This window comes from Neopelma chrysocephalum, unplaced genomic scaffold (assembly GCF_003984885.1).
Source record: "Neopelma chrysocephalum unplaced genomic scaffold, ASM398488v2 Primary Assembly neopelma1_76, whole genome shotgun sequence".
Taxonomy (NCBI): Eukaryota; Metazoa; Chordata; class Aves; order Passeriformes; family Pipridae; genus Neopelma; species Neopelma chrysocephalum.
The window spans coordinates 12,911,264-12,933,101 of record NW_020897737.1 but is presented as its reverse complement, the minus strand read 5'-3'; the positions used below and the strand labels follow the sequence as shown (position 1 = coordinate 12,933,101).

The window sequence follows — 21,838 nt, the reverse complement described above, 5'->3', positions numbered from 1 at the left end:
CAAGGGAAAGTTCTCTTTCTTATAGGACCATTAAATCATGACTAGATTCTCTTTCATAATGAGGAAAAAAATCCAGTGTCTTTTTGGAGGAAACCATCCCCTCGTGTTTCATGAAACCATAAAGTGTTCAGTCTTTCACATACATGTTTTCTTGGTGCAAACTACAGATAAAAAGCACATGATATAATTTCATCATTTGTGTGGCCTTATTTATTGTGACTGTAGGTGAGGGAATGTTTCAGGCTATTCCATCCAGCTTTTGTTTTTCCCACCCATGTACACATAAACACATTCCTGTAGCTCTAAATCACTTATGTTTCCATAGTTGAGGGCATTTCTCTGCTGTTAAAGTTTAATGAAAATAAGATTGAAATTTTAGGGATTAACGACCACTTGGCAAAAATTCATCTGGTATCTACTTTGCCTGCACCAGTTCTTCCAACCTTCTTTCTACAATGAATAACTAAAAAGGACCAAGGAGCTGGAAGCTGTTTCTAGGATACAATGTGCAGCACTTCCTACTCTTGGCTCACTCTAACTTCAACCTCTCAGCTCTGTCATTTTTTCTGTCTATGAATTTAAAATAGTTTTATGCCACCAGATAGTGAAGTGAAAGCAATAGCATTTGTCCCAGCTGTGGGTGGGATCACCTTGCTACCGTGGTGAAATCGAAGGGGCTGATCTTCACAAGGATTTTGCATTAAGGTAATTTCCACACCTTACTTATCCTGCTGTTTGGTTAAAACCTTTCCTGCAGTGAGTTCAGAGGCTTTGTGTATGTATGTGAGTGCACAGCATGGCTTCTCCACAGCGGCATTCCAGCTGGCAGTTCCTGGAAAGCTGTATGGAAAGTCACGGTGAAGCCCCAAAAGCTACTGCAAAAGGGAATTCATGAATGATATGGTCTCCCTGCTGCCATTCCTACCTGTGCCATCCTCTCTGAGCTCCAGCACTTGTGCGTGGGCAGAATGAGAAAGAGATCATTCCTTTTTTGTAATCCTTTTTTTGAGGGGAGAACAAATTCCTTGCGGGGCTGCTTTTTTTGGGGGCAGTCCAGCTGAGGGAAAGAAAAGGTCTTTTGAACAGTGTTGCCACAGGTTGATCTGGATGTAAACACTTTGGGTACATTGATCCATTGTAAACTCCTGGAACAGGAACAGGATGCAGGTATGGCAGACAATAATTATAAAACAATTGCTGCTCTATATCCAGCCAGTTTACAGCTTTCTGGTGTCCCCAAGATATAGGTGTTGCTTTCATGTTCTTGGCAGCCCTCCACCCCATAAGTCAAGGTCCCTCTTTTTGACCAGGAGCTGGCAGGAGGCTCTCAGGTCAGTGGCAAAGGGCTGTGAGGAAAAGCTATCCTCAAACTGGAAAACTAAGGAGATTTTTTTTGTCATTAAATTCGGGCGACAAACCTCCTCACCAGCATTTTGCACTTGCAGTACGTGATTACTTTGAGATTTAGGAAGCAAACAAACAGTAATCATTAAGAGCAGTATATTAAATGAAATAAATTTCTCCTTGTGCTGTTGACTAAAGAACAGGCAATTTAGCTGTTCCTAATTATGAGGTTATGCCTTGATTTTTCTAAACTGAAATGACAGTTTATATAGACTTTTTTTTTTTTTGAGGTAAGCATGCACTTTTCAAAGGTTTTATGGAGATGAACTGTTTTATCTCTCCTCTATCCACGAGCGTCACCATGTACAAGTGATTGAAAATTGTGGTGTAAATCTTTGTGCTGCTTCTGGCCAATACAGAGCCTTGGATACACAGCACATACCCGCTGCCCTGGTGTTTAGCAGAGGGTTGTTTTTTCTCAGCCAGCTCAGGGAGGGCAGATACACACATTCACTGCAGGCTCATGTTTGGGATGGCAAAATAAAATAGTTCCCATAGTTATTCCTAGAAGTTAATTAGCTGTGACAGTGGGAAAGTGACCACCTCATGATTCTTGGATATTTATAACAAGGCTGTCACTTGCTAGGTTAGCCAGGTCATAGAGGAGACAAGGGTGTGAAGTCAGGTTTCTGGCAGGACACAGAGCTGAACCTGCATCGTTGTGCTTCCTTGCCATTGCTTAGATGTTGGCAGGAAGGATCTCTTGGTGCAGCATTTGTAACACTACACCAGTGTGTGATCCCTATCTTTTGGAAACTGTGGCTTCAATGGGCTGCAGAGCTCTGTGGGTGCATGTGCATTTCCTTCATCACATGCCTTTAGAGTTTGACCTGGGTTTGCTGAAATGGAGATGTCTTTTCTGCTCCTGCTTGCATGAGCACGAGGTCAGAGTTCCAGGGGCAAAGCAGAGATCACAGAGGACACGAGGAAGGGCTGTGGTGCCATCCCTTGGCTTGCCACCTGCTGAGGCGGGTGCTGGAGCATTCACCACACCCTAGTGTCCCTCTGTACCATGTGCTGGTTGTTCCATGGGGGACAGAGACAGCTGGTTTGGGTGTTTTTGCCTCTACTTTTTGTTTTAGCAAGTGGCACTGCTGCTGTCATGCTTCAGGACTTACCATTACCGTGCAGTTTCCTAATGAATGAGATGTTAGAGTTTGTTTGACTCTCCAATTTTGCCTTGTAATCAAGACTTAATGTGCTAAATGTGTTTGCCATACTCTGGTATCAGCACAGCTGAGCATGACCTGAGCAGCTGGGAATACTTCTGAGAGCATTTTTTGTGTTTTTGGGAGTTAAAAGAGGAAAAGAGTTACATCAGTGGGGGAAAAAAAAAAGCACTCAAATTACACATTTTGTGCAAATCACAAGTTTTTTATTGGTAATGATAAGGTAATTTGGAAAAGATTACTTCAAAGATCTGTCTCATTTGAAGTACCTCTTACGAATGTTGTCACTGCTCAAAAAAAAAGACATCTTACACTAAGAAAGCTATGAGTTACCACCACGACAAGGAGAAAGCACAGAAGTTGCTTCATTTTTGTCTGTCTGTCATTATGGTCCTTCAGTTTTAGTAAGAAAAACTTTCAGACAACTTCAGCATGATTTGCAGAGTGTCATTTCTCTATTAAAATTTCCTGCCCATAAATAGTGTGCCAAATGTTGTAGTGGGTTGTCATCTGCCCAATATTCTTCAGAGAAAGCAGCTGACTGTTGGCTTCCCTAATTATTTCTTCTTTTAATATTGTTTCCTCAGAGCTAGCTTGAAGGGGGAACAAACCCCAACTATATATAAATAATCCAGTAAAACCAGACATTTCTGTCAAAAAAATTTAGAGCTTTGGAACAAACAATAATAGTTTCATGCACATTTCTCTCCCTTAATACTGGCAAGATTTCAATTAGAATGTTCTGAGAAACATTTTATTTTATTCCACTGAAAGGTGGGACACTGCTTTTTGCATTGCTACAAACCCCCACTGGAGAGCCAAGCTGGGAAACTGCCAAACATCTCATACCTGCTGTGACAATGGGGAGCTGTATCAACACACACAAACCCATATTTAACTAAACTGTTCAATTGAATTCTAATCTCCAGCTAATCGCTAAGGTTAGAGAAAAAAAAAATCTCCCTATTCATGTTTTATTTCTAAAAAATACCTTTATGAGGTAATACAAGTGCATGAATGGATGAGAGACTCAAGCACAATACACTGTCTACAGAGCTAAATGAGCTATGGGGGTCACATTCTATTAAATATCTCACCCATGAAACTCTCGGTTAAAAAGAACATTTAAATGGAGATTGGAAAGTCACTGAAGGGCCCTTCTAAGGCTTTTTGAGAGAGAAGATGATGCAAAGGTGTGTTTTTGATTTACTGCACTCCAAGCATCCCTAAGACACACAACTCATTGAGATTACAATAGGAGAAGTACCAGCAGACAACAATTCATGTGTGGTTTGGTACATTTTGTGTTCAAAACAGAACTGCAACCTCTTGAATGAAGGTTGTATGTGTGTTGTAGGGGATAGGGAGACCTTTCACCTTTCCTGCTGCAAGACTATAATGCAGAAGAAAGCTTGCCATCTCTGAGTCTGGGCATCAGCCTTGGCATCTTCTGTGTGGCTTCCACTATCCAAATGAAATTCTTCCCAGTACTGTTTAGAGGGAGATATTACAAAAGGAAAGAGATGTTCCTTCCTCAGCTTCTTTGGAGTCATAATTTGAAGTTAATAGTGGGTGAAATATAGGGTTAAAACACGCAGTCCTTAAGTCAGGACTTGTTACACAGCACCTCATCATCCTTTACAAGCCCGAATGGGTACCCTTCCCTGACTTTACCAAGGCAGCACTGATGTCCCTGATAAGAGATACATCTGTGGAGAAGATATCTACCTGTTACAGAACCAAAACCTAATTTCATATGAGAATGCTGTGGAGCAGTTGTGTAGAACAAGACATTTGGGTACAGCTGGTTCTCAAGCACAGCTGCTCAGGTCTCTCACACACCAGAAAAAGGTGTGCAAACCAGAAAAGTCTTCCCTGGATCTCCTCCCTTAGTTTCAGGTGCTTTACCTTCTACCTTGGGTCTGAGTTTCCATCTTTTTTGCAGACCTGAAGGGCAGTCTGATCTGTGCTGATGTTTGGTTGGGGCATCCCACAAAACTCTTTGTTAGTATGTTGGCTCCTCTTTGCTGATTTTAAGTAATTCCTTGCAAGCAGCTCATTCTCATTCTGGTTTTCCTCCCTGCACAGCAAGGCTGGGCGTATCCTTAATTTAACCTGGCAGTGAGAAGTACTGGCACGTACTTTTAACTGAAGTGACTCTCCCTGACCCAGGTTTTATGCTTGCGTGCAAACCCTGTCAGCAAAAATAATTTTCCAGTGTCTTTCCATTTGTTCTGTTACTATACCACGTCCTCAAATCCCCACTCTTTCGGCACAAACAGGCCAATGTGACCTTCTTGCCAAACAATTGTTGAAGACTACAGCTAACAAAGTGTTCTGGGGGGCTATCAAGTGTCTCCAAGGTAAGGCATGCATAAAACATGAGCACGTAGTTGTAAATAACTGGGCTCCTCTTCATTTATTTTAAAATAATGATGGTTGTTTAACTGGCTTAAAAGGGTTACTCTTTCACCCCTAGCTTGTTCCGAGCACCGTGGGAAAATGACATGAGCACTGTTTAGTTTAAGGGACGTAGTCATGCAAAACCTTTGCTGTACCTTGTGGGGGAAGCTGGAGCGTTTCAAGAAATAATGAAGGTGTGAATCATCACATTTCTGAATTGCCTGATAAGAAAATCTTTTAATCTCTTGTAGTAGTGTAAGGACTCCAGTTGCTGCAATTCTCTTCATAAATTGTGCAATAAAATATGGAATAAATCATTGCAAAAGAATCCAGGATTATCAGCAGTCTTTTCCTTTGATATCAGTCTTTCTGACCGGTGTTCTTTAAAGGCTTTTGCTTGTTAGTTTAGTTTTAGGAGACAAATAAACTAATTAGTTCTCTTTTTTTTACCCACTTTATGGTCTGTTCTTGGCACACTTAGGAAACATTTGAGCTTGAACAGTTCATTTTCAGTTGTGCCCGTTAGCAGGAATTATTTCCATTTTTCAAAAACAACATTAGAGAACAACCAGGATGAGATACTGCTTTCATTAAAAGTATATGCAATGGATGAGGGGTTTGGTTGCTTACATATTTTTTTTAAATATATTTTAAGTGGTATTCAAAATGTACCAAAAAATATTCAGTTTTATATGTGTGTGTTCAGTCAAAAAAACCCTCAAGAGTTCCCTTCTGAAAAATATTCTCATTGTTTCTGGAATTTGGCTCCACATGCCCTGTGTGATTTTACAGGACATCATCTGCAGTCTTTTACCAAGGTTTTATGTTTTTATTTATACAAAAATCACACAATGCTATAGGATGTCAATAAAATGAAGAGCTTGGTAAGATTTAGGCTTTGGGGGATTCCTTTTATGATCAGGAAAGACATAAAATCAAGTAAATCACTCAAATTGGTAACCTCAGAACCCAGCTTTGATATATGACTCTTCTCATAATATGCAGTAAGACTGATTAAGCTTTATCATTTCATTTATCACTTCCTAGGCAGCAGCTGCCCATTGGTTGGAGAGGAAATCAAACGTTTATCCACTGCTACCTTTGCCTGTGGATGGTAAAAAGGTATTTATAACATGAGGCAAAGTCCTGCCATAAAAGATTAGAACAGTGGAGCTAGGCAGCAAGAATGAACAACAGCCATAAAGAACTGAGTGTGAAATGTTTGGGTTGGATTCTGTTGTGATTTATCCACCAGCTTTTTGCTCAGGTTGCTGCATGTCCTGTCAGTCTGCCCTGGGTAAGAGCTACAGAGCAAGGGGCAGCTCTGCTGGATGCCCATGAGCATCCTCCTTGCACATGTTCCTAAAGGCATATTTTGGAAGTTTTTTGGGTTTTTTTTATCACTTGGATACATTTTATAAATATTCGATGAGTGTGTGGGAAAAAAAAGTGAAAAATCACTTTAATGGTGAGGTTGTTTATGGTGCTTTAAAGTATTTGGTCTATTTACTTTAAGGTGTGAGGTGAAATACCTTTGTGTGCAGATTAAAGATGTGTGGCGTGCTCTGGCTAATTGTCCAGATGTGTAGCTCGGATGAGGGACAAGCTGCCTTGGCCTCTGTCACCTCCCTCACTTCATACAGCCACTAATTGGCTTGGGGAACAACACCATTGTTTGTGTGTCAATCATGAGTGATTTCTTTCTACAAATGATTCCCAAACTGGCTTATGAAGCTCCTTTGGATGCTGGAGGGAAGAAGCCGAGTGACCATGAGCTGCTGGGGGTGAGTGGAGAGCTGAGGGTGAGGTCAGTAGTGACATGGAGAGGCCACCTCTGCCCGAGGTCCTGGGCATAGTTATGTCTCTGGGAGTCAGAGATGTGGTAGGCTGATAGTAAAGTGTCTCTGAGAGGATGAGAGAGGGCCTGAAGGTGAGCTGAGACCCCACTGTAGCTGAATAAGGGGATCTCAATAGGTGGTGAAGGCACGTTTTGCAGAAGAGGTAAGAAGACTGAGGATAAGACAAGAAATAGGTGAAAGGCAGCATCTACCTGGTTTATGGGCAGTTCATAGGCTGAATGGGAGGACTTGACAGGCCTGAACTCTTCTCATGGGCTGCTGAAGTGTTGAGATGGTGTGCGTGGTGAAGGATCTGTGAGGAGAAGTGGGCTGCTCAGGGTTGGCCTCTGTGCAGATCTGCCTTGTGGTGAGATCAGCTGGCCTTGTCTGGAGCTCTGTGATGCTGTATTGAGGTCACCTTGCCCCTGCTCTGATTCCACTCATGAGCTCGTGGTTCCCATCATACAGAGCAGTGTTGCTGCAAAGATGATATGGATGCCTGTGCATGTGTGATCATATCCTATCTATAATGGACTTTAAATACCATCTGATTCAGATACAATCTAATGCAGGACGATGTGTGAATTGCTTGATTTCCCCTTAGGCTTCTTTAAATATGAGGCAATGGCACAGCAATCTAGAGATAACCTAGTGCAGAAAAGTAATAGAGATGCTTCTGTTGTTCCCTTGCCATTTTTACTTCCTTTCTTTTTCTTCGAAACCACCAGTTATTTCCCCGTAGAGCTATGAAATAACAGGAAACAAGAACACCCCAGCCAGGCAGTGTCTCTTCTGCAGAACTACAGGAGATCGCATCCTGTAAAAAGGTTAATGAGGAACTGAGACTTTTTTTTTGTGTCAGGATAAAGAGAATTACTAGCTTCCTAGTGCCCTAGAAGCATTTGTGAAATCTTTTAGGAAATGGCATAAGGTATTTTTAGTGTAAAATGAAGCTAGAAAAGAGTTGCAAAAAGCTGCGCCATCGGTCCTGGATTTGATACATCCAACATTCAGCAACTGCAGGTTTCTTGCTTCCTTATTTTATTGAAGATGGATGCAGAGGACTTCAGAAAATATCCTTTTCTCATTTGCTCGTCAGACTCTCCCTAGAAAATGCACATCAGCCAGTGTGTGTGAGCTAAGCTGGTTCTGGACACCGATCCTGCTGGACACCAGGCAGAGAAGGCAGCTCAGTCCTCTCTTACCCACCTCTGAGAGGACTTTAGTGGCTGAGTACCTACTGCAATTTCCCTGCCTTCCTCTCCTGGCTCACAGAAGCTTCTTCCAGGGCTGCACACTACGAGACACTTTTTTTTCAATCTCTGCATTTTAATTGCACATCCTCTTTTTCAAAAGTCTGGATGTTTTGAGATAATGAAATGTTTCCACAGGTCATGCTGCTTTCTCTTCCTCTGGATTCCTCTATTAACAGAAAGCTACCAGTTTCCAGAAGAAAATTGTCTTGATTTCTTTATAGCCTCAATCTGTTCTCACCGAAGCCACTGGCAAATCCTTCTGTTTATTTTTCAGGGATACAAAACTGAGCCAAATGCCATCAGGAAGAGATCAGCACATATATTGAACGATGAGCAAGGCCTGGGGAGCCTAGTTAAGTAATTCATTACAGCTACTTTGAAATTCCTCACCAGATAGGTTTGAGTTTGATTTTTTTGCCAGAAATACTGGCTTGCTGAAACGGAAATATTTTGTGGCAATGTATTAATTTCTGTTATCTGGAGGGTTATTTTTTGAGTTCCAGGTGAAATTTTATGGGGAGAAAAGGAAGCAGAAAAAGTCTTTTTATCTGTAATACTGTGCTGAACAAATGTAGCTTCCATGGCTTCTGGGCTAGAACTGCTTGCAATTGTCTGAACACATTTGGGCAGATGGACTTAGCCCTTGATTCCAGGTCTAAATTGGAACGCACCTGAAAGAAGATAGGAAAGGGGTTGGACTGGATGATCTTTAAAGGTCCCTTCCATCTCAAACCTTTCTGTGACTCTATGAAGTACCTATGTTTGTGATGTGTAATTACTAAATGTTCCTATTTACATCAGGTTATGAAAAATAATGTTGGAGTTAAGAGGGCCATCAACCCAAGGAAAGTAGAAGCATCATTTAAGCCCACTCTTTTTGTAAGGAGCTGCATTCCACATCACAATGAAGTGTGACATTCCCTGTCACAGGGCACAATGTTAATTCAGTGCTCAGAAAGCAGTTAGAGACATCACAGAAGAAGATCTTGTAAAGAAGTGTCAGAAAAACTGCTTTTAGTTTAAGAAATTGCTGGAAACTGGGCGTGTGGGGGTAAAACCATGTTATCTTTACCTTGTCCTTAAAGTTTTCTCTAGGCACGTGGTCACTGTCCAAGCCAGAATGCTGGGCTGAATGCACATTTAGTTCAATCTGATACAGCTGGGTGTTTTGTGCTATTTTAAAGAAAGTTTACGTGAAGGCATCATTCCTGCCCCCTTTCAGCTGTGCCTGCTCTCTGCAATTAGTACTGTGTGTCTGTAGCTGCATTGGCTTTTGCAGCTGAGATCTTCCACAAGGCTCTGAAGGTGTCAGTGAAGGAAAAATGATAATAGAGTCATGAGGAGTGCTGAGGCTGGAACAAGACCAAATACCCATCAGCATTCCACTGTTTTTGATCCATCACTGACAGTAAACCCAAGTGAGGGATCCAGATTATTGAAGGCATTCAAATACCTGAAGCTCACCAAAATCTCTGGGAGTAAAGTGTCTGAATATTTTTATAATCTGGTTCATAATGAAATAAATGAATAGCGTTTGTGTTACATCAGAAGAGTGACTTGGTTGACATTCAGACTCGATGGGAATACAGGAAAGCAATAGTTACTCTCAAAATGTTTGAAAGATCACATGGTTATCTTGAACTGGAAACATCACTATTAGCTTTCCTTGTTGTTGTGTTGAACTGTGCTGATGTCACAGGTAGTACACAACCAAAAAAATGAAGTAACTAATGATGAATGCTTCCATGATTCTTGTATTCCAATAAAAAACAGAGCAAGATTTGCCTTGTACATTGATTACAGTTTTATAAGTAGAGCATATTAAAAATATTATTGATATTAAATAAGCTAGTCTGTCCAACAGCGTAAGTATGAAGTTCCAGGTTTTTTGGTTAAATCCTGAGTCCACATTAGTTGTATCCATGGTGATAGTAAGAGTCTTGTTCTGATTCCTTTTCAAATCAGTGTTGTGATTCTTAGTGATTTTGAAACTGCTTTCCAGTAATTCTAAAAATTAATGGTTAATCAAATAGTCTCAGCTTTGGCTCAGTTATCGACGTGCATGCCCCAGTTATTAAGGAACAATCTACTTGCAGCAGCAAACCCTTTCACTGTGGTTTGGGTTCTTGTGTTGTGTCTGTAGGAATAAGATAATCTATTTGAAGGAAATCTGGTGATATTGCACCAAAGTTATGTCCTTTATTGGGAAATATAAAGGTCAAGCTTGCTCTTTGTAGGGATTACTGGCTCCATATAGCCTCAGTAGTAGGAGTGAGCAATAGGAATGAGGGAGTGGGGTGATAAATCAGAGGAACACTTGCTTCAGTAAATATCTCACAGTAATTTGCTCTTGGTAGGACACTTAGGGTTCATTTATCATTCTATCTTTTCTGTGGGTGTGCAAAACTGGAAATTTTGGGGTAAAAACCAACAAACATAATGTAAAAAGATGGGACTATAGGGAGAGGGCAGATTATAAAGGTAGAGTGCAAAGGAAAGGAGTGAGGAAGGCAGAAGGTACAGCATGATGTGCAGAAGAAACACCTTGAAAAGCAAGCGAAAAATATTCTCAATTTTGACAGCTGTGGAGTGGGAAAAATTTGGTTGTCCATCCTACACAAGGGAGAACACAGAGCATTGTGCCAATGGGACCAGCAAGAACCTGGGTTAGCCCAGAGTTTTGGACATGCCAGTGGGAAAATCAGTGCGTGACTGCTGCAGCTGTTCCCCCTGTATCTAGAAGCTTTCCCCCAAGCTTGGACTGAATCAAATTAATACACGTCTGATAGGAAACTTGAAAATCTTCCTGGTATTCATCAGGAACTGCAGGTTTCCAGAAACCCTGTATTGCCAAGCTCAGCCTGAACAAAATGAGGAAGTACTCCAGAGATTTGCTGTGCTGTACTTCGCCCTTGAACAAAAGTGAAGCTTAAAAAAGCTTTAAGAAACCTTCATGCTTTTCAAATGCTTATCTGGAGCTTTCTCCTGCCCCTTAGCTGCTTACACTGAAGATGAGGAGGGAGAAGCCTGCACTGTTATTATTCCCCCTGCCAAAGGCACTTGGATAAAATGTTCCTCACTGGAAGAAGCCAGTGAAGGGTCTGCACTGATTTCACATATGTGGTTTGTCATTAATATACATTAACAGTGATTGACAGTTAACCTGAAGTCTTGTTTCTGTGATTGTACTGGGATTTTAAAGTTTTGAATATACAGCTGAATGTTTTCTCTGTTCCCTCCTCAAGTGAACATATAAAACATTTGGCTCCGGCCGCTCCCCACACTTGCCATGAGTGAGCTCTTCCCTGAGCCAGTGATGACAGAACGTGGTCCACTTTTTAAATGGGGATTTGCAAACTCAAACACATTCACAAATCAAGTTCAGTCAGGAGATTCCTCACATTCCTGCCCTGAATGGTCTCCAGACTCTGTGAAAAATACAACTGGTCTGCACTCCATATGACCATGGGAATGCCAAATGATGGTCACTGTCAGCCAGTTTCGCAAATTATTCTCACAAGTTATTCTCAAAGATAGTCAGGGCTGTCAAGCAAGGAGGATTCTAATACAACTTATGCTGCTTCTGATGTACAATAGGATGCAGAACTACCTCTTTCTTTTACAAACAATTTGACTGATGGAAGAGATGCTTTTAAAATTTGACACTTCAGTTGGTGTTGTTGCAAGATCTTCTGGAGGACATGATCAGAGTTTAAAATGAACTTGGTCAGACAGAGAGATGAATAGAGAATTTGTCACAGAGATGAATAGGTGAATAAACAAAAGGATGTTCAATGTACCAACTGTGACATTTAGGAAGGCAAATACAAATGCCAGGTGGATAGTGTCAGCTAAGCAGCAGTATGGCAGAGGAAGATTTAGAGATCAGAGTGGAACAACACTGTGTTTTAGTTAGCAATATGGTATTGCAAAAAATGGAAATGTCACCCTAGGCTGAAGTTGAGTTTTAAATAATTTGGTAGTTTTAGAAGTTCTTTACCAGTAATTCTGCGATAAATGCCTCATTTAAGTCTGATGACCATTTATCCTTTGCAAAGCTGCTCCATTTATTTTTACAAAGCTAACTCATTCATTATAGCTAGCTCTGAGTAAAGTGAAGCATTCAACTAGGAAGGTTGGCTTATGGCAGTCAATTTAAAGATATCTCCAAATTTATAGTGAGTTGGTTGATACGGGTCCAGCGTAAGAACTCATGAATCCCATGTGTAACATGGAGTGCCTTGCCTCCTTGAACTTGCTCTGTGAGAGTAAATTGTTCAGTGGAGAGAGACAAGATGCTGCAGAGGACATCCAGGGAGTCTTTTTAAGACTCTTGTAGTCTGGAGAAGCCCATGGAAACCCACCCAGGCTAAGGTAATCTTTTTTAGCTGCAGCTATACAACTGACTTGACTGGCATAGATTGATAAATACATTATTTGTGTGTTGAATTCATCTGAATTCTGTACTTTATTAACAGCAGTGTGGACCAGCTAAGAACAATCTTGCACATAGACTCCGATTTTCTTTTTCTTAAAGCACAAGGAATACAGACAACTTCCTTTGTTTCCCAGGGCTTTCCTTATCTGTACGTAAGTCTTTGTCTGGTACACACTGAAACAGAAAAAGCTTATTCCCTGTGTATTGCACAAATTTGCCAATAGTTTGGCTATTCATTTTAGCTTCTCAAACCTTGGTTTAACGCTTTGGAAATTTAAGGTGGATTTCAGTAGAAGTAGAACAGCCTGTATGATGAAAGAGAGGAATGACTTTAACTGGGCACTCTGGGGAACTTCTCAACACTAACCTCTTCCTTCATCCTCACAAACATCTTTTATGCATAACCTATTAATATTTGGTCCTGGCTCATCAAAGGAGGGCTGGGCTAGGTGACAGCCTTGAAGTCCCTCATGAGCTTTAATTTCTATGACTTCTTCATTTCTGTTGCTCACAGTAATGCTATATGTCTTCCAGCTCCTTGTAGATTTCTGCACACTGAAAAATGTTTCCTTTGCTACTCTGAGTGCCTCACCAAAACGAAGCAAAGCCTGGAGAAGCAGATTAGCTGAATGGAGCACTCAAAATCTAGTAGCTACTACATCTTGTCTGTCTGCAGACACCCTCTGTGCTGCAGCCTCTGCTCACTGCTTTTCTTACAGAGACAAGTTGGTCTTATCTGGAAATATCTCTGTACTTGAAGCTTCTAAGCAGAGCAGATGTACACACCTCCTCATACTGTAAAGTAACCTGTAAGGTTGGACTATCTGGTCTCATAAACCAGAATCTGTCACCAGCAATCTGCTTTTTGAAGTTGCTGCATGGATTAACTCTAGAGTGGTGTCTCCCTCTGAAGATAAGATCTGAGACTGGACCGTCTCTGCAGCTGTAGCTAAATGTGCCTGGCGATTTTTTTCCTCCTCCCCCTCATACAAACAGCTAAACAAAACACGAGAAAACAAGTGGAAATAATTGGGATAAAACAATTTAGTATAAAATCTGTATCAACAGCCTCAGCCTCTGCAAAGCTCTGAAAGCATTTCTGGCTGACTTAGCTGACAAACCCCCATCACTCCAAATCTTGTTCCTGTTGTTTTGTACCTTAGTAACTGGGAAGACGTCTCCCGGAGAGACTATTGCTCTCGTTTTTCCAACCACTAGTGCACAAATCACACAGACCTGCAGCACTTCTGTTCCAAACCGTTGCCTGAAGTCAGAAACACAAGGTGATGTGCAGCCCCCGAGGAAGGTCAGAGGCAGGTGTGGGCAGTTCTGGAGATGTGTTGGGTTCACGGGCAGTTCCAGCACAGATGTTGTGCCTGGACAGTGGCACGTGGGTGTCCACAAGGCTGTGCTGTGTGGGGGGGCTGTGGGGTCACCCCCATGCCCAGTTGTAGAGGTGAGGGAGCCAAGCCAACACCCCTGGTTTGTCCTTGAGCCCCATCTCACAATGGAACTGCAAACCCTCCCGGGAGCTGCTCCCATTTCCTGCCTCCAAGCCTTTCACAGGGTTTCCCAGGCTTGCCAAGGTATAAGAGGTGTGTCTTGTGGCTTTTCTTCCTTGCAAAAGAAGTGTGAGATTTCTCTGACCTTTGGAGAAAATTATGGCTTCTCTCCACAGTGTATAACTGGCTGGAATATTCTCAGGGTTTGTCTTTTAGATGGATCTTCCCAAGATCAATCAAATATCTTGAATCCAGTTCTTCCAGCCTGCAAGATTCCTGGCCAATTAATTCTTGAGCACTTTATTATTACACTCATTTGAGCTAAATAGGTATGGAAAATTCTCTTGATATTTTGAATTAATTGCAAATGCTTTTTCCTTTTACTCTGGAATAAGCATGCATTATTCCTAGAACCAAGATTTCTCATATTTTCCCCGAATGCAAGTTTAATATTTATTGAAATCTTCTGTTGATTAAAAGCTCTGAATAGTGTATCCAGAAGACTAATCGATATTTTAAATTCACTCAGTCATATTAGCTGCTTACTGGTTACATAGAGAAATAATGAATTTGCCATATGAAAAGGTAAAAATCATGAATAATTCATAGGCAAATTAATTTATTCAGTTTTGCCTTTTGAATTGATTTGGCAATTATTCTTGTACTGCACATCACTTACAAATGCTTAGATATAAATATTTACAGTTGCAAATTTGCGGTCAAATCATTTCTATTCTCTGATTGAATGGCTTCTGTAGCAGACCAAGCAGTGCAAATTGTGAATTTTACTGTTAAATATACAGAATGTGGGTGCTGAAATGATCAAGTAAAGTGGATACATACTGACTGTAAATATGGTCCAACTAATGTATTTCAAGTATGAATAAATATTTTCAGGCAGGTTTTTCTTCATTACTTTTTGCAGTAAGAACAAGGGAAAGATCCCAAGTGTTGTGCTGCTACAGACAACAAAGACCAATGTCCTTTGGCACTGATATTTTTATTGTTTATTCAGCTCTTCTCTCTTTTTCCTTTGTTTGCAAAGTTTTTTTCCTGCTGACTGTGTTTTACATCTTTCAAGGATGATTGCAACATTCAAGAAAATGAGAATTCACTGTAAATGGGGATGACAACCCCACAGTGAAGCCATGTAGAGAAAGGATCCAGAAGCACAACATTATGGATCTGTGAGGAAACTGATGGTCTGAGTGAAAGGGTTAATTCACAGTGGCTTATTTTGGCCAAAAGAGACCTGCCTCCTAAACTCCCCTTGTACTTACTGGAGAAAGAGAGACTTCTCTAGAGGATGATTCAGAACAGGAGCCTAATCTTAAGTGCTCTGAATCACTCTGCTAGTCTACTTATTTTGAACAGTGCAGTTTATCTTCCCTTCATATCCTACTTGTTGCCCTGATTGATGAGCAAGGATTCATGTAGAATGAATGAATTTCACCTTTTATGAATAAAGCATAGCACTGTAATCATTTAGAGAACTTGATTGGAGAGTAAAGAACTAGTGAAAACATTAAGGTGTATTACGTTATATATTTCTCTCTCTGAACATTCAGAAGAACCTTAAAAAATTCCAGCTTTAGGCATTTAAGTCCTTTAATACATTGCAATAATTCAAAGTCACTTAATGTGATTTTCAGTTTTCTCAAAGCACTCTAGAAGATTATTTTTCCAAAGTTCCTTCACTTTGAAATGCTTCCGCAGAAGCACTTGAGGCTGAAAGTGAAGTTAATTCATTTGCAGATCGCATGTTCAGAAAAGAACAAAACCTATGAAACTACAAACAGTTTTTTCTAAAGAAATAAAGAAGAAGGTGTTAGAATTTGAAGCAATCCTAAAGTAAAAGTAGATATTTCATTGTAAACACATTTAAGAAAAGACAGTGGATGCCCCAGGTGGCCTTAAGGCCAGGCTGGTGGTAGCCTTAGGACTCCTGTGTAGGGATGTGAGGGGTGCTCAAAGGAAATTTGCTCATTGTGTGCAGCTCATGAAAGGGCATGAAACCATGCTCAAACTTTTTGTTGCTATTCCTGGGATGAAGTGCTGGTGCTCAGAGCAGACCTTTGTGACCACAGCAAAACAGACTATGAAGCTGCTGCTTTCAGCTCTTCACTGCTGCTCTCAGGGAATCAGCGTCAGAGGGCTGGGAGAGCATCTCATGTCTGAGTAAGTTCTGGGTCAAAGTGCTGAGCTGCAGCTGACACCCAGGAAGGAAACTCCTGACCAGCAGCCCCCACAGGGCCTGCTCTAAGTGTTGTCCACAGCCTTGCTCTTCTTGGTGGACCCTCCATGTCTGTCTCTGTCCAGCACTGGGATGCACGGTGCTGTGGGTGGCATCCTCCCTGCGCATCAGTGTCTGGGGACAGCCAGTGCTAATGCCTGTGAATTCAAATTAGGTGGTTGACAAATGCTTTCACAGGTAAAGCATCTGTGTGTGGTGGCCTCCAGCAGGACACTCAGGATGGATGTCCCACTCAGGACATCCAGCTGCCAGGGGCTGCTCTGCAGAGACCCTCCTGTCCCAGACACCCACTGGTGGTCCCACATCCAGCCCTGATTACCTGCTGACATCTGCTGGCTCTTTTCCTGTGCCTTCGTCACCCCTGTATTCTCTGGGGGCTTAGTAAGACCTCCAAGGACCCCCACGAATGACTTATCATAAAAAGGCTGTTTTAAATATGATTTCCATCGTGATCCAGGTCTATATGGGGTTTGCTCCAGTTCAGAAATGCCACAGCAGGGGGGCAATGAGTGAGCTCCTTAGGGCTCTGCCAGCAGCATGTCTGTGATCCACTTGGCTCACAAGCAAGAACTGAGAAGAGGGGAGGCCAGAGGGGCATTGCACAGAGGTGAGAAACTCTGTGCTGGTAAGAACAGTGGCAATATAAAGGATGCCTGAACTTGGCTTCCTGCTCATGATGTGGTACATTATGGGGCAGTGTGCCTGCGGTTAACTCTTCCTGTCATGGGTGAACAGACAGAAACCATATTTGCTTTTTAGTGCAGTGCTAAAACACTTGTGTAGTCTCTTCACATTTTTATCTGAAAAGCAGGAACAAAATTCTGCTGTCAGTAAAATGAATTGTCAGAACAACTGCATGTACTGAGTTTAATTTTGTTTAATATTTAATGACTAGCTAGCTTTTCTTGGGATAATGATTTCACAAGAAGGGAAAGATCAGAGCAGACCTCCTGCTAGTGTAGCACAGCTACAGCAGGAACTGCAGAACTGCAGGGTCGATACAGCAGAATGAGATCCTGCCATCTGTAGTCATCATGGATAGCACTCCACTCCTTGATGGTTTGCACTTGGGTCAGTACAACTCTGTAGAGGAAAGGACACATTCAGTGTGCATTGAGGAACAGAATTTGACCCTAGCTGCAAAATGCTCCCTCCCTTGAAAAGAATAATCTGGGCATGGCTTAAGGCAATCTCTCTACCTCCTGCTTTCTGTGAGACAGGGGTGGGATGTCTCCTCCCAGATCTCATGTCTCAAGGCTATGCTGTGCAGCCCTTTCCATAGTCACATAAATCCCTCACTCAGCCATGTCATGGTGAAGTTATTTTATATAGAGAGGACTTCTATACAGTAATTTCCACGACATGTTTGGAACAGCAGTCTGCCTATATTTCTGTATGGCAAACAATGCTGGAAACTCTCAGCCAGCAAATAGTATCTGCAAGGCTTTGACATCAATGTCAAAAGTAATGTTTCTACATTCAGCAGGTTAGCAGATGTAGGTGTTGGTGGTCCTCACGGCAGAATAGGTGCTGACTGGTTTTCTCACAGTTGTATTGGCTCTGCAGTGCTAACAGTCTTGTTAGTTCTTGTCCTTGGCATCCTCAGATGCATTTCTCTGAACTTCAAGAGTTAGAAGAACCATTAGGTACAAGGCAGGAACAAGAAGACCCACAGCATATGTTCAGTCTGCAGGCAAATCCGTACTGCCTGTGCTAACCCTAATCCATGTGTATAAAGATGGTCTGGGAAGTTAATTATGACAGGCAAAAAAAAAAAAAGGAGAAAGGACTGTAAGAATTTGCTCCAAATGACAGCAAATGCAGTTGGCAGGATGACTGAAATTCAGTTCCTGAAGAATCCCTCCAGGATATGCAGCTTTCCTGACACAAAGTGAGTGGGCTTATTAGTTGGATTCAACAACTTACAGTCATTTTCTACCCATAACCAGACTAACACCTGTAATTCTTCCTCCTTCTAATTTTTTTCTGCCATTGGATAGGGACCACCTCTATAGATCAATTTGTTTATTTTTTTTTGGTTTGTTGTTTTTTTTTCTGGAGATAGATGAATCAACTGATAGTGTCATCACCACCTTGTGAACCCAAGGATAAATTCACAGGATGTTAGCAAAAGCACTACCTGACACCTGTCATCTCCCTCCTCCCCAGACTCTCAGGATGGCTTGAGGCCCCTTTTCCTTGAATGTTTTATTTTTCACTGAATGGCACCCTGTGGTTAATTTTCCTTCTTACTTTGCAGTTTCTCCTCACCAGCCTGCACCAGCCTGCACCATTATGTGGGGATATTCCACTTTCAGATCTCACAGCTTGCCAAGCGAGAGGCACAGTGAGAAGCAGTGGCACAGATTTTAGAGGATCTGGATAATTTCTCTCCTGGATGGCATTAAGGAGCAAATAGTTGAGGATTTGTACCTGTTCATTTGAAATAAATCACCAAACATTTGTGAAGGCAGAGGGAGGACAGTTTTCAGGCATGGCCCACCAGGTGCCAACAGGGGGAGTTTCAGCTCTGTCTCAGATTTAGGCCTCTGACAGTGTTCTTGCCTTTAGTGATATTGATCACGAGGGATAAAAGTTATTTATTTTCCCACATTTCAATAACATTTCTTAACGCCTCTTTCCTTTAAAGAAACACTTCCACAAAGCTTCTATAGATTGAAAATGAAGGCACAGTTCATATCTCTTGTTGAAATCCTTTTAAAAACAGACTAGTGATGGAATGGTTCTACACCTTGCTTTGCTAGAGTGAATGAAAACTAATTTGCCCCTGGGATGAATAAAGACCAGATTTTTGAAAGCCATCTCCATTTCTCTCTCCTCCCTGTAAACCCTGATGACTGAGGCACAACTGACTTCTCTTGTTCATTTTCTATAAACTAAGATTTGAATGATTACATTTCAGAAAACCAAAAATCTGCCTCTGGCCTATCAGTTTAAATAAATTAATTCATAGCCAGACAGAAAACAAATGTAGGAAAAAAAAGTCTCTTCCATATGTCTGTTTGTTTGTTTAAGGGGGAAATAAAGGGGGAAGGACTTCAATTGTGAGGAGGCAGAACAACATCTTAGGGAAATGAAGCTCAGTCCTTAGAAGGGAGGTGTAAGCCATGCTTGTGTAGAAATGAATGGAGAAAGTCTTTTTGGAGAGACATTTTGTCTCTTCATAAACAGGAGAGATTATGCCTGTGCAGCTCCGCCGCCAGTTCTGTCAGGTCCCAGAAAATTGCTGTTTCTTTTCTTTTCACAAAATTTCTCATTTCTTTCTTATGTGAAAAACTGTTTTGGAAATTGTCTTCAAAGAAGAATGACTGTGTATCTTGTGTAACAGGAGCATGATATTTCCAGTTGCTACTGAGGAGGGTACCTTCCATATAATGAGCCTCTAGGGTTCACTCAAGTCGCATTTCAAGCATTTTTTTGCAGCCATCCAGACCAGACTTCAGCTTCTGAATTTGCTTCATTTTTGGGTGTGAAAACACAAACAGATTAAATCCAAAGCTCTTCGGGAGGAAACTGAAATGTCCTGAGTCATCCAATGAGAGTTAACACCCGCTCCTATTTTCAAAGTCTTATTACCTCTGGCTCTGAGCTTCAAAACTACAGCTACTTTCAACTGCGATGTCTCAGCTGACAGGGTCCAGAGCTGTGATCTTGTCAACAGAAGCCAGGGTGGAAGAAATTGCCCTTAGGCAGACTTCGGGCAATCCTGAGAAGTGGACTTCTTCCTAGTTTGTGGAAGGAACATTTCTAAGGGATTAAAAATTCTTCATCTTCCACTTGGCATCTGAAATTTGAATTCACAACCTTTGTTTTTCTCTCCATACCCACACACACAGGAGGGCCATGCTCTGTGTAATATACAGAAACATATAAGTAAAGATGCATATAAATATATATACATATCTATATAAACTGTGATTGCCTACTTCAGAAATCCAAATTAAAATTCATATCTGTAGCCGTGATACTCATCATTTCACTCAGTCCAGTTTTGCAGTCAGTTGAAAACCTTTTTAATTAGTAGCTATCAGCAATCCAGTGAGTGGGTTGCTTGAGTAGAGAAGGTTAATGCTATATCTGGGGGGGGGAAGGGAGACAATTTACCGCTGTAGGAATTAGGACATTTTTCTTGATTTGATGAAATTATGTTGGAGAGAAATCCGCTGTGTCTTGATATTGACATAATTGCGTTGCATCTGCTGAAACATCCCTCTGTAAAGGGCTGATCCTGCGCATTTACCAAAGGGCAAGGATGGCCTGGTGCAGCTTGCCGAGATCCTCTGTCTATTCCCATGCCAACAGCTCAGCCAGAAGGGGTGAATGGTTCCAGGGGTATTAGGAGGGGTGCCAAGATCAGCCAGGGCTGGCAGGTTTTACTGGGACAGTTGCGATATTGCGGTAATACATCTGTCTGGGCATGGCTCTTGAGTAAGAAATGGAGAGTAAAAGTAATTCCCAAGGATGTTGAAGTAGGTCATCTCCATCCCTGACTGTGACCCAAATATCTCCCCTGAGAATGAAGCCTCATTTCACACCCCAGCCAAGCAGCGTGAAGACAGGGCTGGAAACCATTCCATTTCTCCTGTGTGTGAACTTCTGGTTAAAGCCCAGACTGGTTTTCAGACCACTGGCAGAGAGTGAAAGACAGGAAAAGCATGTGGCTGTAGGGAGGGTGTTTAAGTCAAGAAATGAGAGAGGCTGTGTCACGGGATTAAGGCAGCTATGCAAGCTTGCACAGGCATTTCCACTCTCACTGTCCTCACACCTTCTCTGAGGGAAGATTTTTGTCCCGAGCACAAGGACTGTTTGTACATTGTGGGATACATTGCAATGCACCACACAGGCAGGGCTCCTGGCCACACGTCTGCTTGTGTGGACGTGCCAGTTTGCACCATGCCAGTGTGTACCCTGCCTTCCTGGAGAAGGAAACCGGGGTGCACGTGGGCAGGGACGGAGTGCACTGGTTGGGATAGCTCTGGGACCAGGCCCAAACGGTGCACAGTCACAGGTCCTGCTGGGGGATCAGGGGTGTGTGTGCATCTGTGCCCAACTGGGCCCTGTGGCAGTGCTCTTAAAGTTGCACAAATGTGTATCCCATGGCTAAATTCTGTAATTTTGGGATCTGGTCTGTGTTGAGGAAGTGTGCAAAATGCTAAAGGTGCAGCAGGACATGGGATAGGTTTTCTGTGCCTTTGACCTAGATGACAAAACTGGCCATGTCATACTAGCGAGCATCATATAAAGCACTGAGCATCATGATGGTGTTTTAAACAGGACAACCCAGTCACTGGATAGGTTGGCTGCTGTGTGCATCATATGTACAACTAGTTTTCACACATTTCACAGAATATTCTGAGGTGGAAGGGACCCACAAGGATCATCAAGTCCAATTCTTAACAATGGCCTGTACAGGGATCAAATCCACAAACCTTGGTGTTATTAGCAACATGTTCTAACCAACTGAGCTAATGTCAGGGTCTTGTGTATCCCGAAATCAGTAGCCTTGTGAAAGAGTAAGTAGGAAAACATAAGTTAACTTGTAGAGGTGAACAT

General features: G+C 41.9%; 1 long non-coding RNA gene across 1 annotated transcript; it reads left to right on the top strand.

The window, feature by feature from the left end:
• The first annotated feature begins 515 nt into the window (after window positions 1-515).
• LOC113970313 lies at window positions 516-6,102 on the top strand. The gene is made up of 3 exons (XR_003535129.1): window positions 516-705; window positions 4,856-4,936; window positions 6,024-6,102. It is a non-coding gene; the product is annotated as an uncharacterized LOC113970313 (long non-coding RNA).
• The last annotated feature ends 15,736 nt before the right edge of the window (window positions 6,103-21,838 follow it).